The sequence below is a fragment of the Pleurodeles waltl genome, chromosome 3_1 (assembly GCF_031143425.1).
Source record: "Pleurodeles waltl isolate 20211129_DDA chromosome 3_1, aPleWal1.hap1.20221129, whole genome shotgun sequence".
In the NCBI taxonomy this organism is placed as follows: domain Eukaryota; kingdom Metazoa; phylum Chordata; class Amphibia; order Caudata; family Salamandridae; genus Pleurodeles; species Pleurodeles waltl.
Window position 1 is genome coordinate 304309072 of NC_090440.1, and position 21145 is coordinate 304330216.

Sequence of the window (21145 nt, forward strand, 5' to 3'; positions counted from 1 at the left end):
AGTGAAGGATGGGACAAGTGCCAATGTAGGTTTAATCCAAGACTCAAAGAATGAAGAACACATTTTGTATAATAAACCTATTAGAGAGGTTACAATGACGCCTGGAACCGGGAAACAATCACAGGAAGAAGCCTCGCAAGGATTAATTTGGCGAACAATCAGAATAGAAGTGCAAGGTGGGTGGGAGGAAAGCCCCCCAGGATCTCCACAAGTGATCCCGGATACCAGGCAACAATTCCAGGAAGAACTCACACAAGCTGCTTATAATCGAATACATAGAGAAGATCTCAAAGGGGGGTGGAAGGCACGCCCTCCGGTAACCAGACAAGCGATCCCGTCAACCTGGCTACAACACTAGAAAGAAACGTCTCAAAGAACAAAATATGAAACAATTAGAATAGATCCCAAAGGGAGACAGGAGGTAAGCCCTCTGGCACCAAGATATGGGAACTGGGACCATCAGCCCCACACACTGACATAGGAAATGAAACCATTCCTAGAAGCAACGGAGCAGACACAGGAGCATCCATGGAGCAATGTACAGCGACCCGCGTAGTCACCAGAGAAAATTCCTCTGCTATATATAGGTCTGAGAATGTACAGGAACAGTGTGATACATTGGAATTACATGCTGGAATTTCACAGGTTTTAGAGGAACAACTGTCAATCATTTTCCACTTATATGCAACTCAAGGACCTTGGGATATACTTAGTAAATCAAATATACTTCGGTTGTTGAATCATATAACAGCTTAAGCGTATTTCTCATCAGAGGATCTTTCAACGGTAAATTTTAACCCATACGCATGGTTCACCCAAAGAGAGTCTACTTTAACGACGTGGGCTGACCAGGGCATGGTAGAAAGAATACTCGAATACAAGGGCTTATTGGAAAACTGGGGTATAAAACTCAGCAAGCCAAAGACATAACACTACCCTTGAGTACTGGCCTGGGAACTTAAACCAACACGCCCAACTAAATCTATCAGCACCCTGCGAGGGATGCTGATGATTAAACCTTTGAATGCAGACAAGAAAATTATCATACACCTGACAAGGCACTTAGGAGGAACTCAAGTGAATGATGCAAACAATGATGTTAACAAGAGAGAAGGTTGGGACAGGGATTGGCTCCCTGAAGCTTTGGCCACAAAAGGGGAAATGCAGGTTTAGCAATAGAGGACCCCTCCAAATGAAGCCAACAAGGTGATTGGAATACTCAGTTGGAATGTGGCTGGCTTGGCCACCCTCATTGCTGTCCCCAATATTGAAGGAATTTTAAGTAATGAAGATATTCTATGTTTACAGGAAACTTGGACGCCAGAGCCCAAGCCCATATCGGGCTTCTAAACAACACAATCCCCTGCACAAAAGAAAGACCTAGCGGTTAATTTGGTGCCCTGGGAGAAATCGAACTGTGATGTGCATGTGATAACCATACACGGTCTAGCTCTCTCCCCAAAAAATTACACCAATATCCATCATAAATCTGTACATAAATCCTAAGCGGGGAAACAAGAAGACAAGGGTCAAATCTATCCTGGAACTACTAAAGGAGTTCTTAAGTGAATACCCAGACCACGAACATCTAATTGCAGGAGAATTTAACACTCAGAACCTTGGTCAGAAGGCAGGGCTTCCCAGGGATGATATAAGATCAACCCTAGAAACCTTTTTCAAGGATTATGACCTGAGAACGTCCAACTGCAGCAATACAGTAGTAGGCTCACTAATCCCTATGTTCAGAAATATATCCACATTGGATTACATCTTCTTAAGACCAGCATTAACCCCTTCGCTGACAGGCCTTTTCCCCCTCAGGTGCCAAGCCTTTTTTTGGCTATTTGGGGCAGTTTGCGCTTAGGCCCTCATACCTTTTTGTCCACATAAGCTACCCATGCCAAATTTGTGTCCTTTTTTGACAACATCCTAGGAATTCTAGAGGTACCCAGACTTTGTGTGTTCCCCAGAAGGAGGCCAAGAAATTAGCCAAAATACTGTGAAAATTTCGTTTTTTTTAAAAAAATGGGAAAAAGGGGCTGCAGAAGAAGGCTTATGTTTTTTCCCCTGAAAATGGCGTCAACAAAGGGTTTGCGGTGCTAAAATCACCAGCTTCCCAGCTTTCAGGAACAGGCAGACTTGAATCAGAAAACCCAATTTTTCAACAGAATTTTGGCATTTTACTGGGACATACCCCATTTTAACGAATTTTTGTGCTTTCAGCCTCCTTCCAGTCAGTGACAGAAATGGGTGTGAAACCAATGCTGGATCCCAGAAACCTTAGACAAAATTCTGAATTCCGAAAGGGGTAATTTGTGTAGATCCTACAATGGTTTCCTACAGAAAATAACAACTGATTTTTTTTTAATTGAAATTGAGGTGAAAAAATCTGCAATTTTTCTCTACGTTGTACTCTGTAACTTTTTCCTGCAATGTCAGATTGTTTAAAGCAATATACCGTTACGTCCGCTGGACTCTTCTGGTTGCAGGGATATATAGGACTTGTAGGTTCATCAAGAACTCTAGGTACCCAGAGCCAATAAATGACCTGCACCCTGCAGTGGGTTTTCATTCTATGCCGGGTATACAGAAATTCATTTGCTGAAATATAAAGAGTAAAAAATAGCTATCAAGAAAACCTTTGTATTTCCAAAATGGGCACAAGATAAGGTGTTGAGGAGCAGTGGTTATTTGCACATCTCTGAATTCCGGGGTGCCCATACTAGCATGTGAATTACAGGGCATTTCTCAAATAATCGTCTTTTTTACACACTCTCTCATATTTGGAAGGAACAAATGTAGAGAAAGACAAGGGGCAATAACACTTGTTTTGCTATTCTATGTTCCCCCAAGTCTCCCGATAAAAATGATACCTCACTTGTGTGGGTAGGGCTAGCGCCCACGAAAGGAAGTGGCCCAAAACACAACGTGGACACATCCCATTTTATTTTACAGAAAACAGAGGTGTTTTTTGCAAAGTGCCTACCTGTAAATTTTGGCCCCTAGCTCAGCCGGCACCTAGGGAAACATACCAAACCTGTGCATTTTTTAAAACTAGAGACCTAGGGGAATCCAAGATGGGGTGACTTGTGGGGCTCTGACCAGTTTCTGTTACCCAGAATCCTTTGCAAACCTCAAAATTTGGCTAAAAAAATCAATTTTCCTCACATTTCGGTGACAGAATGTTCTGGAATCTGAGAGGAGCCACAAATTACCTTCCTCCCAGCGTTCCCCCAAGTCTCCCGATAAAAATGGTACCTCACTTGTGTGGGTAGGCCTAGCGCCCACGAAAGGAAATGGCCCAAAACACAACATGGACACATTACATTTTTTCACAGAAAACAGTGTCTACCTGTGTTTTTTGGCCTCTAGCTCAGCCGGCACCTGGGGAAACCTAGCAAACCAGCACATTTCTGAAAACTAGACACCTAGGGGAATCTAAGATGGAGTGACTTGTGGGGCTCTGGCTAGGTTCTGTTACCCAGAAACCTTTGCAAACCTCACAATTTGGCCCAAAAAAACACTTTTTCCTCTCATTTCTGTGACAGAAAGTTCTGGAATCGGAGAGGAGCCACAAATGTCCTTCCACCCAGCATTTCGCCAAGTCTCCCGATAAAAATGGTACCTCACTTGTGTGGGTGGGCCTAGCGCCCACAAAAGGAAATGGCCCAAAAGACAACGTGGACACATCACATTTTTTCACAGAAAACAGAGGTGTTTTTTGCAAAGTGCCTACCTTTGGATTTTGGCCTCTAGCTCAGCCGGTCCCAGGGGGGGCAGAAATGGCCTAAAATAAATTCCCCCCCCCCCCGGGAGCGACCCTTGCCTACATGGTCGCTCCCCTTGCGTGTCGGCATAAAAAAAAGATCCCTGGTGCCTAGTGGTTTCTGCCCCCCTTGGGGGCAGATTGACCTAAAATTGGCCGATCTGCCCCAAAGAGGGCAGAAATGGCCTAAATACAATTTGCCCCTCCAGGGGTGCGACCCTTGCCTAAGGGGTCGCTCCTCATCTCTAAAAAAACAAACAAACAAAAAAAAACACACAAAAAGAATTAGCCCTGGCGCCTAGAGGTTTCTGCCCCCAGGGGGGGCAGAAATGGCCTAAAATAAATGTGCTCCCCACACCCCTGGGGAGCGACCCTTGCCTACGGGGTCGCTCCCCTTGCGTGACAGCGCAAAAAAAAAGATCCCTGGTGCCTAGTGGTTTCTGCCTCCCTTGGGGGCAGATTGACCTAAACTCGGGCAATCCGCCCCAAAAGCGGGCAGAAATGGCCTAAATACAATTTGCCCCTCCAGGGGAGCGACCCTTGCCTAAGGGGACGCTCTCAATCTGTAAAACAACAACAACAACAAAAATCCCCGGTGCCTAGTGGTTTCTGCCCCCCTGGGGGGCAGAAATGGCCTAAAATAAATTTGCCCCCCAGGGGAACGACCCTTGCCTAAGGGGTCGCTCCCCTTACGTGAAATTCACGAAAGAGAAAAAAAACTCCCTGGTGTCTAATGGTTTCTGTCCCCCTTGGGTGCAGATTGGCCTCCTAAAAATAGGCTGATTAGCCAAAAAAAAAAACTCCCTGGTGCCTAGTGGTTTCTGCCCAATCTTGGGCAGATTGACCTAAAATCAGCCGATCTGCCACCAAAGCGGGCAGAAATGGCCTAAATACAATTTTCCCCTCCAGGGTAGCGACCCTTGCCTAAGGGGTCGCTCCCCATCTCCAAAAAAAAAAAAAACATAAAAAAATTTGCCTGGCGCCTAGAGGTTTCTGCTCCCCCCTGGGGGCAGATCGGCCTAATAACAATAGGCCGATCTTCCCCCGGGGGGGCAAAAATGGCCTAAAATAAATGTGCCCCCCCACTCCCCTGGGGGTCGCTCCCCTTGCGTGATGGCGCAAAAAAAAAGATCCCTGGTGCCTAGTGGTTTCTGCCCCCCTTGGAGGCAGATTGACCTAAAATCAGCCGATCTGCCCCCAAATCAGGCAGAAATGGCCTAAATACAATTTGCCCCTCCAGGGGAGCGACCCTTTCCTAAGGAGACGCTCCCCATTTGTAAAACAACAACAACAACAAAAAATCCCCGGTGCCTAGTGGTTTCTGCCCCCCTTGGGGGCCAATCGGCCTAATTAAAATAGGCTGATCTGCCCCCATGGGGGGCAGAAATGGCCTAAAATAAATTTGCCCCCCAGGGGAACGACCCTTCCCTAAGGGGTCGCTCCCCTTACGTAGAAATTCACGAGCAAAAAAAAAAACTCCCTGGTGTCTCGTGGTTTATGTCCCCCTTGGGGGCAGATTGGCCTCATAAAAATAGGCCAATCTGCCCCCAAGGGGGGCAGAAATGGCCTAAATATAATTTGCCCCCTATGGGAGTGACCCTTGCCTAAGGGGTCGCTCCCCACCTCTAAAACAAAAAACTAAACAAAAACTAAACAAATTTTTTTTTTTTATCCCTGGTGCCTAACGGTTTCTGCCCCCAGGGGGGGCAGAAAAGGCCTTAAAAAAAAATGCCCCTGCCTGGGAGCGACCCTTGCCCAAGGGGTCGCTCCCTTATGTCAATTTCATTTTTGAAATAAAATTCCTGGTGTCTAGTGGGCGTTTTGACAGCCGGATTGCTTTCAATCCGGCTGCCAAAATGCAGAGAGAGACTTCAAAGGGAAGGAAATAACTTTCCTTCCCTTTGAAGCCTCTCTCGGCCTCCTCCACGTGATCGAAAGAGAAATGCAAAGCATTTCTCTTCCGATCGCGCTGGAAGCCGAGCTTCCAGTGCGATGGGAGGAGGCCCTGTGACAAACAGCACATGATCGCGCGCTGACGTCACAGGGGGGTGACGGGGTTCGGGGGTGGAAGAGGAAGGGATTCCCCTTTCAGCCCTGGCCTGGGGGATTGGGGGGTGGACCTCGGGGGAGCGCTTCCCCCGAGGGCCGGTCCCAGGACGTAATGTTTACGTCCATGGCGCCACACGGGCGCAGCCATGGACGTAACCATTACGTCCGTGGCGATGAATGGGTTAAACCCAGATGTGCATGCCATAAGGTGATAGGAACATCAGAGAGTGTTCACAATCCCATAGAAATAGAGATTGACCTCCAAGCACCAAGACTCCTGTCCTAAAAAAACTGCGGGCTGCAACTATCAACCAAGCTATGCCCACTGACAAAAAGGATCAAATGGAGCTTGCCCTGCAAGAGGGAATACAATCTATGGAAGCAGGTCAACAGCCCATTAAATCTGGGAAGTGGGACAGGCAGAATTAGCGACCAATGGAAAAATTATGATTAGGAATTTACATGAGTCACTATGCAGCTCTATACACCAAGGGATTGCAGGAAGCAAAAGACAAAAAATAGCCAGGTTCACAACAGCTAGGGAATACAGACAGTGTAAGTGGAAATGTAGGCAGGCAGAAATATATTGCAGAAGGAATAAATCCCCTGAAGCGGAAGCTCTTAGGAGGTTGGCGAGGAAAGACTTTAAAAAAGCAATCTCAGAGTTGAAACAAAAGGAGATTGAAGAATACTGGATCCACCTACATGCATTATCACCACCAAGCAAAAGTAAAGAATTTTGGGACTATGTCAACTCTCAGCTCCATGGAACAACAAGTAAGGATAATGTGATATTGGCCAGCTTATGGGAATCACACTTAAGTAATCTCTACGCAGACCCAGAACATTCTACAGCCCTCAGCACCACACAGCCTGGATGGCCCTGTAGATAAGGCACTAAAGACCACAATTAAATCAGTGAAAACAGTGATCAGCAACATCAGGAGGGATGGAGCTCCGGGACCAAATGGCCTCCCAGGGTGCATTTTCAGAGATGACAAAGACTATTGGGCCAAACATTCGGCACCCTCTTCAACTACTGTTTTACATCATTCTGTGGCCCCAGAGGCATGGAAAGGCTCAATATTGCAACCAATCTATAAAAAAGGAGACTTCAATCTTCCGGAAAACTATAGGCTAATAGCCCTTCTTGATGTGGATGGCAAAGCCTACGCAAGGGTATTGTGACAAGAGCTGGAAAAATGGATCGCAGAGAACAAGATTATACCAATATACCAAAAAGGCTTCAGACCTAGCTTTTCGACCTTAGACAACGTACTAGCCATCTCATACCTAGGTCAGAAAGCACTGAAACCATCGGCCCAGCCGCTGTATGCTTGCTTTATAGACTACAGTGTGGCCTTTGATGGAGTAGTGCGCCATATCCTCTGCAAGAAGCTAGCAGAATGGGGGATACCAGGGAAACTCCTCGCTTCCAAAATCACATTATTCTCCAACACTGGGGTGAAAATCAAGATCACAAACTCACATGTGACCAGGAAAAGTTATACCAATAAAGGTTTAAACCAGGGTTGTGTCATTGCACCCACCCTTTTTAAATTGTACACAGCATACTTGGGAGCGGAATTGTTGAGAGGAAACACACTCCCCCGGAAATTGGGGAATGCAGCGCTCCCCATAATACAATATGCGGACAACCTGATGCTTCTTGCACAGACCAGTACAGGTTTTAAAAGGAGTTTGGATATACTACAAAGGTACAATGAAAAGAATGATTTAATGGCAAATGCGGCAAAAAACAAAGGGGGTCGATGACCGCCAGGGTGGAGGACCACGGAAGCACCGCCAACATGCTGGCGGTGCTTCCCTGCCCATTCTGACCGCGGCGGTAAAGCCGCGGTCAGAAAAGGGGATCCGGCGGTTTCCCGCCGGATTTCCCCTGTCTGGGCTGAATCTCCATGGCGGCGCTGCAAGCAGCGCCGCCATGGAGATTCCGACCCCCTTCCCGCCACCCTGTTTCTGGCAGTTTTTACCGCCAGGAACAGGATGGCGGGAATGGGTGTTGTGGGGCCCCTGGGGGCCCCTGCACTGCCCATGCCACTGGCATGGGCAGTGCAGGGGCCCCCTAACAGGGCCCCAGCATGATTTTCACTGTCTGCTTAGCAGACAGTGAAAATCGCGACGGGTGTAACTGCACCCGTCGCACCCCTGCAACACCGCCGGCTCCATCCGGAGCCGGCTTCTATGTTGCAGGCCCTTTCCCGCTTGGCCGGCGGGCGCTCCTTAGGCGGGCGCCCGCCGGCCCAGCGGGAAAGCCAGAACGGCCTCCGCGGTCTTATGACCGCGGAGCAGCCAAATGGCGGTGACCGCATGGCGGGCGGCGCGGTCAGAATGACCGCCAAAGTGTTGGTCTTTGGTCATCAGGCCAAAAAACATCAAAGAGAGTGGAAGCTGGGTTCACTAACAATAGATACAGAAGTTAATATAATTACCTCAGAATCCGGTTATCAAATACAAGGAAAACATCATACCAGGTAGCGGCAATAAGAACTAAAGTGGAATGAGCTACCTATGCCTTAACAAAACTCCACCTTTGGCTACAGTCACCAAAACCTCAGGCAATTGGCAGGGTCATTAAAGTAAAACTACTCCCGGCTATCACCTACAGACATTTGGCATTCCCTGGCAGGATAACTGCATCTTTACAAAAGTGCCAGATGAGAGCTTACAAAAGGATATTTCAGATCCCTTTACCAGACACACAGGACTACGTTTAGAGTTTAATATAACAAAAATGGACACCCTGTGTAAAATGGATATAATCAATCTCTTTCATGGTGTCTGTAGGGCCAATCAGGACAGCCTGAGGGGTTCCCTGAATGTAATCTTTAAGGATAATGCAAGTAGTTGGGCCATCTTTCTCAGGCAAGCAGAGGAATATTTCAACTTGGTTCCCACCTGTGCACTGGACCCTCTCATATCGAAGGTACTCCTAAAAAAGACTTAGAAAGACCAGGGAATACAAACGTCTAGAGAAAATGATATATCCATAATCAGGAATATCACTGGAGCAGAGAGCTTGGCCGAGTCTTACTTGACCAACAATGTCCAACAATACATGAAAACAGCTCTGGGAGCCTGTGCATTTCAGAATATTTTGTTAATGCGTCTCCTAATACTCCCAGTCAGGGATTTTAGATGCAACTGGAAGTCCGCATGGGGTGATTCTCAAGATTGTGCACTGTGCAAATACCATACTGAATCTATAAGACTCCCAGTGGGCCAGATGTAGGAAACTTTTGCGAGTCACAAGTGGGTCGCAGCGCTATTTGTGACCTCGCAAAAAGTGAAATGGTATGTACCAATGCCGTTTCGGAGTTCCAAATAGCGATGTGACCCACAAAAATTGCGACCTGCTTTTGCGACTCGCAATTACGAAGTCACAAATTGCGAGTCGCAAACCGACAGCACAAGCCAGTGGCAAATGGCGACTAGTCGCAAAAAGCCCATTTTGCACACCCAGATTGGCACTGAGTTTGGAAAAGGTGGTAACCAGAACCAAAGTATAAAAGGAGACCCAGAAGGCATCTGGCTTTCTCACAATGGCTGCACTATACGTGATTGCATGGAGGAGGAGAGTCCAGGCTGCCCAGCAGAGGAGGAGGAGGAAGAGACAGGAGAGGATATACCAAACCAGGCAGACACTATTTGAACAAACTGAGGATGAGATATATGATAAATACAGACTGAGCAGCGCAGTTATCCTAGAGATAACTGAACTGCTGAAACTGCAGCTTGAATGCCAGACAATGCGCGGCTGCGCTATCCCCACACATGTGCAAGTGCTATGCTCACTGTACCTCTTGGCCTCCGGTAGCTATCAGGGGGTGATTGCAGTGGCAGGGGGGTATCCCAAAGTGCCCTCTCAAGATTCTTCAGACGTTTCCTAGATGCCATACTCGCACGCATGTCCATATATATATACCTTCCCAGGAATGAGGCGGAAATTAACAGCACCAAGTTGGACTTCTACAGACTTTCCAACTTCCCCCATGTAATAGGATGTGTGGATGGGACAATTATACCAATTTGCCCACCAGCAAATCTGGAATATGTGTTCCACAATAGGAAATGTACCCACTCACTAAACATCCAGGTGGTATGTGACGCCCATAATGTCATTACTGACATTGTGGCTAAATATCCACGGAGTTCACATGATGCATACATATTCAGGCACAATGGGATACACCAACGCCTAGAACATGGGGAGTTTGGCGAAGGATATTTATTAGGTACTGTCGAGTACAATCTGATGCCTTAAATTCATATCACTGTGTAACCCTGTGATGCCCTGCTAATTTTGCCTCTTTTATCACACAGGTGACACTGCATATGCCCTGAGACCATGGATACTCACCCCATATCTAACACCTGGCAATCAGAATGAGAGGCGATACAACATAGGACATCGGTGAACCAGAGCTGTCCTAGAGAGGACGTTCAGCTTGTTGAAGTCACATTTCCGATGCCTGCACAAAAGTGGAGGGGCACTCCAATATGCCCCAGTAACTGCATGCAAGATCGTTGCAACTTGTGTCATCCTACACAACATTGCCACCAGACGTGGGCTATATCTCACCCCTGACAACACAGATTTGGAGGATGAGGAGCAAGAGCTACCACACCGACAGCCTGGGGATGGAAGCATCGCAATGAAGGGCAGACAGAGACGGAACCGCATTGCAACCCACTACTTTGGCAGATACGTGGCAACCGTGACAGCACTCACTAATGTAAGACACACATAGCCCAGTTGTGTAGTACAACAATTATCCCTTTAATTTCAGGAATGTAATGAAGAAAATATTGTCAACTAAACTGCACGAAGAAAGCAAAAAGTAAAGTCTGACACATTTAGTTCATGTGCCTCAGTCACAACACAGATTGGTAGCTCACAGCCTCCTGCGACTACAACCACCATGGCCCAATCCAGGTTGGTCTCCTGATCCTTGCGGGGCACTGCTACTCCGCACGATTTGTGCATCAGTGGCAGATACACTGCTGACACTGGAGATCTCCTCGCTATCCTGAGGGGTATCGCCAATGCCCCTTGCTGCCTGGCTGGTCTCTATCAGGTCCACTGCATAGCTGATGCACCCAAGTCCTCTTGCCACATCACCTGCAAAATGGCCAAGTTCAACCTGCAGCTTCACTGTGCACATTGACAGGCACGTTGTTGTGGTTGCAAGGCGCCCAATTAAAACACTCAGGGGGTGATTCAGACCTTGGCGGACGGCGGAGGCCGTCCGCCAAGGTTCCGCCGCCGAATGACCGCACCGCGGTCAAAAGACCGCGGCGGACATTCAGACATTTCCGCTGGGCCGGCGGGCGCTTTCCAAAAGAGCGCCCGCCGGCCCAGCAGAAATGCCCCTGCAACGAGGACGCCGGCTCAGAATTGAGCCGGCGTAGTTGCAGGGGTGCGACGGGTGCAGTTGCACCCGTCGCGTATTTCAGTGTCTGCATAGCAGACACTGAAATACTTTGCAGGGCCCTCTTACGGGGGCCCCTGCAGTGCCCAAGCCATTGGCATGGGCACTGCAGGGGCCATGAACAGGATGGCGGTAGGGGGTGTCTGAATCCCCCCGCCGGTTTACCCTTTCTGACCGCGGCTGAACCGCCGCGGTCAGAATGCCCTCGGGAGCACCGCCCGCCTGTTGGCGGTGCTCCCGTGGTCGGTGACCCTGGCGGTCACCGGCCGCCAGGGTCAGAATGACCCCCTCAGTCTGTCCAAACAGGAGGCAGTGTTGCGCTCCCTGCGCCTTGTATGTGCCCCATCTGCGACCAAGTCATTTATGGAACTGGTAAGGTTTGCCATGTTTGTGTTCATAGCAGTGAACTGGTTGCCCACATTGGCAAAACCCTGGGAGAGTGTCTGCTGCAGTCTGTTCAGGTTCCTATTCATCACCCGCATGTGTCTGTTTTGCAGCCGGTGACTTTACAGTAAGGATGCCTCCAGTCCCAACAATTGTTCGTCGGTGACATCCTCCTCACTCGCTGACTGCATTGGGCGTTGCCGTCTCCGCACAGAGCCAGCTGACCTATGTGGTCAACTCTCCCTCATCATTGTCCCCAGTGTCACGTTGGCTGCCTCAAGACCCAGATCAGGCTCATCCATGTTCTCTGGTGCATGTTGGACAGGTGGTGTAGTCATGCACTCCCCAGCAGTTTCTGTGGCTGCCTCGTCTTGTGTGTGTGTTGCTGATTCATCTCCCTGCACAGTAGGGATGTTGGTGGATCCTTGTGGGAGACCTGTGGGACACAGGGGATACACTGTCAGTGCCTCACATATGTTTGATGTCTCAGAATAAATATTTCTAAATCTTTGGACTACTGTACTACATTGCCCATAATGCACTGTTCTCTAGGTTGCAACATAGGCATGGAGCTAATCTGGAGGGTGCATGCTTATGTGTACTGTGGTTGTGTGCATGGTGCATAGAGTGGTGTAATTTTGGTACTTACTTTTGGATGTTCCTGGAGCTGAACTGTCAAGGTCTCCAATTCCACGTACTGCCTCCGGCTCCAGAGTGGTCTCCACCATGGTCTCTATGGCTGTAGGGGGTGGTATTGTAGATGGGCCTCCTCCAGTGCCATGCATCTCCCTCATACGCTCGGTCACCCATTCCTTGGTCCTGGACCGGAGGTCGTACCACCTTTTGCGGACCTCATCTATTGTGTGGTGGCTGACTCCAATGGCATTAATCTTGGTGAGGCTGTCCTGCCAGATTTTCTTCTTTTGGGTGTCAGGGATACTCATTGCTGCCTTTCCAAACAATACATCATGGTGCAGGCAGCACTCCTTTGTTAGGACCTCCAGCTCCTTCTCTGAAAACTTCAGTTTTCTTTTCCTGCCAGCACTGGGTGTCTTCTTGTCCTGGGATGCCATTGTTGTACTAGCTACTCTCAGCTGGGTGTGACTCTGCTGTTTGGGCTGGGTAGGCTCCTCCCTGTTCCATGGGGGTACTTCCTGGTTCTGATGTCATCACTCAGAACCAGGAAGTGTGTTTTTCACTATTTTATTTGCACCTGCGTGCAATTTGCGACTCCGGACCCCACCCTTGTGCAATTTGCGACATCAGGATTTTTACATGTATCTCGTTTTGCGAGTCGGAAATAGCGATTCGCAAAGAGTCGCTATTTCTGAATCGCAAATTTTACTTCTTCCTACATCTGGCCCCTAATATGTTGCTGCCCGCAACTGGCCTTGGAGAGACGCCTTCTACTAAAACCGCTTTTCCTGAAGTATGGAGTGAGATCCTGCACTCATGCCATAAAGCTAATATTCAGGGCTGATATCCCAATGGAACTTGCTCGCTATGGGACATTTTTTACTGATATGAGACAGGCCCTATAGAATGCCTGGAGCCTCCAATGTGCAGAAACAAAAAGGGGAGAGGCAGCCACTAAAGAAACATCATTAACGAAGTTGCTTACTCACCCATGAAAGGCCCACAACAGCATTAGGCTTTGAGCTAGACATTGGATTTCAGAGCATACTATTGAGTATTACTACTGTGCTTCCCGCGTCTTTCTCATCCATGAAAAGCTCTTTGATAGTTTGAGATTCTGAGCTAGACTTTGGAGCGATAGGCCAGACAGGGAATTTCTGTTTCTTCAGCTCTTTCTATTGTGCATTACTTTACTTGGTCTTTCCCATGGCTATCTCAATCTTCAGACTGTGATGAAGTCTAGTATAGGCAATCATTCCGCCATGGCTGTGCCCGTGGACTGCACACTAAAGGATGAGACTATGATACAACATCATGCACTTCCTATCTTTGGCACTTTAGTTTTAAGTTTTTAGATCTTTTATAACTGTTAATTTTATTAGATGTTATAACCGCCTTTTGCTTGAGCATCCACACAGATATGCAGACAGCACTAGAATGTTCATATGCTTAAAGTCATTAGAATGGACAACAAGGACAGGCTTCTGATTCTAGCACACTTCACACTCTTCACACCGACACTTGCAATTGAACGCAGTGAGGCTGAGGAGATTGTATATGTCTAGAAGTATTTTATGGTAAAGTATTTGTATTGTATTTTAATGCAATGATTTTGAGTAATTATGCAACAAAAGCTACTACTACTAGTGGTCGAAACTAGGTTGGTGTAAAATGATGCTGGATTAAACTCATATCTTTGTGAATGGCTTAAATGTTTGAATTGTTCAGCATTCTGTCCATCATTTGTTTTTTTTGCTTTTGTTGCCCTTAGAGGGAAGTGTATGCCCAGATGTGGGTCCCATGCTCACTGAACCACTGGCTTCAAGCTAGCCTGGCTGATGAGTGGTGATATCCCAAACCCGATTACAGGATGCTTGTTTCCGTTCCAGGGAGGACCTAGTATGGCAGTTCGGGCTGGACTATTCCCATGAGGAGCAGTGTCACGACTGATTTGCATATGGCTGGGTCCAAGTGAGGGTGGCGTGGAGGGCAAAAAAAATTATGGATTAAACCCAAATGTTTATGAATGGGGGTGAATGTTTCATTGTTCACCATTCCATCCATCATCTGTTCCTTTTGATTTTGTCACCCTTAGTGGGAACGGTTTGCCCAGACATCAGACCTGTGATTAATGCGCCACTAGATTCAAGTTATCCTGGCTGAAGAAGGGTGATAACCTCAAAATCGGTCCAAGGATGCTTGTTTCGGGTCCAGGGAGAACATGGCCTGGCAGTTCAGGCTCTACAGTTCCCTAGGGAGAGCAGAGTCAAGACTGGTTTGCATATGGCTGGTCCAAACTGGGGTGGTGTGGTGGGAAAAAAACAATAGATTATACCCAGATGTTTGTGAATGGGAGTGAATGTTTGCATTGTTCAGCATTCTCTCCTCCTGTTCTTTTTGCTTTTGTCACTATAAGTGGGAAGGAACTGCCCAGATGTCGAACCTGTATTCAGTGCTCCACTGGAATCAAGCTAGACTGGCTGATGAGGGTTGATACCCCAAAACCGGTCCCAGGATGCTTGCTTCCGGGGCAGGGAGGACCTAGGCTGGCAGTTCGGACTGGAATGTTCCTATGGGAAACAGGGTCAAGACTGATTTGCATATGGCTGGGTCCAAAACTAGTTGGTGTGATGAGTAAAAATAATGGATTCAACCCAGTTCTTTGTTAATCGGGGTGAATGTTTGCATTGTTCATCATTCCACCCAGCATCTGTTCATATTGCTTTTCTTGCCTGAAGTTGGAAGAGTATACCCAAACGTGGGTCCTGTGCTCACAGCACCTCTGGATTCTTGCTAGCCTGGCTGATGAGGGTTGATACCCCAAAACCGTTCACAGGATGCTTGTTTCTGGTCTAGGGAGGACCTAGACTGACAGTTCAGGCTTAACTGTGCCCAAGGGGAGCAGTGTTAAGACTGATTGGCATATGACTGGGTCCAAACTGCAATGACATGGAGGGCAAAAAAATGATGGTTTAAACCCAGATCTTTGTGAAGGGGGTTGAATGTTTGCATTGTTCAGCACTGAGTCCATCATCTATTTTTTTTTGCTTTTGTCACTCTAAGCGGTAACAGTATGGCCAAACATTGGTCCCGTACTCACTGCACAACTGGCTTCAGGCTAGCCTTGCTGGCGATGGGCGATACCCCAAAATTGGTTCTAGGATGATTTATTCCGGTCCAGGGAAGACCGACCTGGCACCTCGGGCTGGGCTGTTCCAATAGGGTGCAGAGTCAAGACTAACTTGCACATGGCTGGGTCCAAACTGGGGCGGCGTAGTGGGCAAAAAATATGATGGATTAAACCCAGATCATTGTGAATGGGGTTGTTTGTTTGCAACGTTCAGCATTCCGTTCATCATCTGTTCTTTTTGCTTTTGTTGCCCTAAGTGGGAAGTGTATGCGGGTCCCTTGGTTGCTGTACCACTGGCTTCACGCTAGCCTGGCTGATGACTGTGATACCCAGAAACTGGTCCCAGGATGTTTCTTACAGGTTAGAGAGGACTGAGTATGGAAGTTCGGGCTGGACTGTTCCCATAGAGAGCAGGTTGAACACTGATTTGTATAGGGTTCGGTCGAAACTAGGTTGGTGTGGAGGATAAAAAAATGATGAATTAAACCCATATCTTTGTAACTGAGGGTGCATGTTTGAATTGTTCAGCATTCTGTCTATCAACTGTTCCTTTTGCTTTTGTTGCCCTAAGTGCGAAGTGAATGCCCAGGCATGGGTCCCATGCACACTGCATCATTGGCTTTAACCTACCCTGGCTGATGATTAGTGATACCCCAAAACTAGTCCCAGGATGCTTGTTTCCCATGCAGGGAGGAACTTGGATTGCAGTTCGGGCTAGGCTGTCCCCATGGGGAGCAGAGTCAAGACTGATTTGCATATGTCTGGGTGTAAACTGGGGTGGAGTGGTGGGCAAAAAATTGATGAATTGAACCCAGATCTTTGTGGATGGGGGTGAATGTTTGCCTTGTTCAGCAATCCATCTATCATCTGTTCTCTTTGCATTGTCTCACTAAGTGGGAAGTGTGTGCCCAGAGCTGGGTCCCATGCTCAAAGCGCAACTGCATTCAAGCTAGCCTGGCTGATGAGGAGTGATACTGTGAAACTAGTCCCAGCATGCTTTTTTCCAGGGAGGTAATAGCCTGGCAGTTTGGGTTGCACTATTCCCATGGTGTCCAGGTTCAAGACTGATTTGCATATGGCTTGGTCCAAACTCAGGTGGTGTAGTGGGCAAAAGAACAATGGTTTCAGCCCAGATATTTGAGAAGAGCAGGGATTAAAAAGGGGGTTCCATTCTTTAGAATGGGGCCCTATGTACTCTGCAGGAGTAGCACCAATATTTTGGTGCTACTCCTGCAGAGTACATCAATAGTATAATGAGAAATTACGCTACTGACACCTACCCTGCACCACTGTGCGTGGTATTTTAAATATGGTGCACACATGGTAGCAGTAAAGGGGTGCAGGGAAAGTGGGGCTGCACTCAGTGCAGCCCCACTTTCCATAAATCTGCCCCTTGGTTTGGAGGAGGAGAGATTTGATTTCCAAACTCATTTATCACTGTCTGATGAAAAGGTGGATATCACTTTAGAGCAAGACACCTGTGGGAAATAAACTCCCTTTGTGGAGGGAAAGCAGGCAGGTGCTGTTGATGAGGCTGGAAAATACATGGAACCCAATGAGGGAGCTCTACCAAGTGTACCTAATCTAACAATCAAGGCTCCCACACCTGATTTCGCTGTCCAATCACAGCAGACATTTTCCAAGGTCACTGGGGGAATGTTGTCCAACGTCACCTGTGTACTGCTGAAAGGAATGAAATAATCAATGCTGGAGGCTCTTCCTTGATTTCCAACACAGGGGCAGCGACTGAAACAACCGAGGTGCAACTTGTCCCACATTTTGAACTGCAGCTAAAATACAATGATAAGGATGACAGTCTGTATGCTACCCCAAATATATTATATACCTAAAGCAGCACACAGTAGAAACAGCTTCATCTGATACTGCAAATACTATTGATAATCAGGTAACACTGTCTACAATTTCCTCTACAGACTCTTATACTGAGATAGAGTATGCGTGTAAAGTCCTGGAACAGTCTTCTTTCTCTGACACTGCAGTTGCTGGTGTGTTCGTTGAGTGGGGTAAAAATGACACTATTATTGAGGAAGAGGTTGAAGCTGCCATGGATGTCTCAACCTCATTAAAAGGAAGGAGAAAGAGGGTGATGAAGCAGAAGAGACTGGATTTGAGAGTAATGACTCTAGAGAATTGTATGTACAGGATGAAAGGTGTTTCCTGGAGGGGAAAGGTGAGGATGCTTTTACCTCTGTGATAAAAAGGAAGACAAAGAAAAGAAATAGGAAATTAGACTAAAAGTACCAGATTGCAATGTATATTATTTTTAAATATTTCCTGATGCTTCTCTTGGGAATTATTAATGTCAGGTGTTTGGGTAATTATGTGAAATGTTCAGCAGTTTTTGACTTTTTGAAACAGCAAAAATTAGGCATTATTTTTTTTTACAGGAATGTGCTATTCCAAGACATTCTAAGGACAAACAATTGTTGCAAATGTGGAACTGTGGCCCTTCAATCTGCTTAAGCTTTAATTCATACCGAAATGCAGGAATAGGCATTTTATTTTGCAGTTTAGACTTTACTATTCACAAGGTACAACATGTGGTTAAAGGGAGACTACTATGTGTGGATGGTACATGGAATGGAGAAGATTTTTGCCTCATTAATGTGTATTGCCCTACCTCATCGTCCTGCAGAAACAATATTTTGAGCTTCTTGCCTCAGCTGATTTTTATGCAACAGGAATGTTTTTCTGGGAGATGATTTTAACTGTTTACTGGATGTAAAAGACAGAGCATATTCTTCTACAGTGTACCTTGATTGTAGCTCTGACTCACTGATGAATATAATTTCTGATTTTCACTTACAGGATTCTTACAAAGTGGTGCATCCTAATGATTCAGGATACACTTGGGTTAGTTCTAACTCTTCCCAGTAAGTCTGGCATTGATTTTATCTTTGCATATCCCTCAGAAAAGATAGATTCAGCAACACCAGCACTTCTGTTTTTCTCTTCAGATCACAACCTCCTTTCAGTTGGTATGTCCATAGCTGAGATTACTCTTAGAGGGAAGGATCTGTGAAATCTAAATACTGATCTACTCAATGACAAGGCCACCCAGGGAAAGTTTATATATCATTACCAGAATTGGCAATCCATGCAAATTATTTTCCCCTCAAATAGTGAGTGGTCGGAGGACATTAAGATTTGTATGCGGTCCTTCCTTATTCATGAGTGAACTAGAGTGGCTAGAGAGAGAGAGACGATGCAGGATCAACCATTTATAAATCTGGCTCAAGAATTTGTCCAAGCTGTTGGAGTATCGATTTGATGTGCAAGCAGACATAATGATGTGCAATTATAGGATATCCTCATTGTACAATGATTTTACAAAATGTTTGATTTTCCACAGTAGGGTTCAGTTCCTGGTGAAAAATTAGACTTGCTCTAGATTTTTCATTGTGAAAGCTAAGGCTACTGGGAGAAATACAGATGCCATGCTGGACTCCCAGGGTAACAAACATACCACTATTGAAGGTATCAAAGACAGTGTGCATATCTTCCATAAAGACCTATATGGCCCCAACGAATCAGACAATGTGACTGTGAATTTTTTCTTGCAACATCTGTTGTTGTCTTTGTCTGATGAGGATAAGGAAGATCTTGAAAGTGATATGGTACTTGCAGACCTGATCTGAGCTCCCGGATCAGATGGCATACCTGTAGAATTCTATGCTAGGTTTTGTGACTTAGTAGGCTCCGACTTGCTTTAAGTATTTAAATTTTCTATAAAGGAAAGATTACTCCCAAACTCCTTGGGGGGTGGTTGCATAAAACTAATCTATAAGAAGAATGGTGATAGAGCTGATGTTAAAAACTGGTGTCCAATTAGCCTTCTTAATGTAGTTTTTAGAATCTTATCTAAAACAATGTTCCTATTGTTTCCACAGTCATTGAATCAGACCAAACATGGCATACCTGGGCATAAATTCTCTGACAAGTTATGTTTAGTTAGAGATGTGTTATCGTATGTGAAAGACTGTGTTTATCTGTGTGTTTACTGCACTTGGACTAGAAAAAGGCCTTTGATAGGTTTAACCACTCTTTTCTGTTCAATGTTTTACACCATATGAATTTTGGTCCAAATTTCAGGTCATGGATTACTTTATTGCATTCACAATGTTACAGCAAGGTCATAATCAATGGCATGTTGACTGCCTCTTTTCCTGTTTTGTCAAGAGTGAGGCAGGGATGTCCTTTGTCCCCTCTCTTGTTCATTTTGGCCATCAAACCTTTTCCTGGTACGCTGAGGGCTGATAAGCTGATTAAAGGGATCTCTGTCCCAGGAGGAATAGGGTGTTCTGTCACTGCTTCTGCTTATGTGGATGATATATCTGTTATTTGTTCAGATAACATTTCCATCTGAAAGGTTTTGTGGTATTACACTAGGTTTTCCTTTGCTTCCTCATCAAGAATTACCCTAGCACAGAGTGCGAGTTTGTATGTGAACTGGAAAGAAGACTAGATGGACTGGGGCCTTAAAGTGGTGCAAAATCACATCAAAATTCTCGCTTTATTCTTTGGTGAGGGTGGTAGTTTGCAGAGTCGGTCAGAATGCATGTCCAAGGTCAAGCAAAGATTGCACTTTGGGGTCTGAGGTCACTTACTATGACCAGTAGATTTCTTGTTACAAAGGCAGAATTTCTATCTGTATGTGGCAGTGGTTTACCCAATACCCTGACACTGCCTGACACTACTACAAAGGTGGGTTTTTCAGTTCATTTGGGGAGGGAAGCAAGAATGAGTGGCTTGTGTGACCATGCTTAAACCTGTGGTTTGAGTGGCAAGAATGCTCCAAACACTTTACAATCCTTGTTTATTTGCAACATGATAAAAGGGAGCATTTGGTAGGACAAGGAAGAAAGGAAATGTTCCTTTTTTGCCAGTTTTTGGTGAACTTTCCTGGTATGCAGAACATGAGGCATGGTTGTACCTGGCATGCCAGGAAATTCATTAGAGAACACAATTTACAAAATATTCCTTTTGGCCTGCTCTAACCTAAGCTCATTCACAAATCTGTCACTGGGGAAGAGCAACAGGTACCATTCAGTGGATTTTCAGATCAGACTTCAAAGACAATTTGGTGAACTGTTTCTGTATGGTACCTGCTTAATATCTATTGTGACCTGGCATGGTCCACAGTGCATGGTACTTTCCGTAAATGGGAAGTGTATGCCCAGACGTGGGTCCCATACTCATTGCACCAATGGCTTCAAGCTAGCCTGCCTGATGAGTGGTGATACCCTGAAACCAGTCCCAGGATGCTTGATTTACGGTGCAGGGAGGAACTAGGATGGCAATTTGGACTGGACTGTTCCCATGGGAATTAGGGTCAGGACTAATTTGCATATGGCTGGATCCAAACTGGGACAGCATGGTGGGTAAAAAAATGATTGAATTAAACCTAGAACTTTGTGAATGGGGGTGAATGATTTAATTGTTCAGCATTCTCTCCATCATCTGTTCCTTTTGCTTTTGTCGACCTAAGTGGGAAGGGTATGCCAAAATGTCGGTCCCATGTTCACTGCACCACTGCATTCAAGCTAGCCTGGTTGATGGGGGTGATACCCTGAAACCTGTCCCAGAAAGCTTTTTTTCTCTGGTCCAGGGAGAACCTGGCCTGGCAGTTCGGGCTGGCCTGTTCCCATGGGAAGCAGAGTCAAGACTGATTTGTATATTGCTGGGTCCAAACTGGGTTGGTGTGAT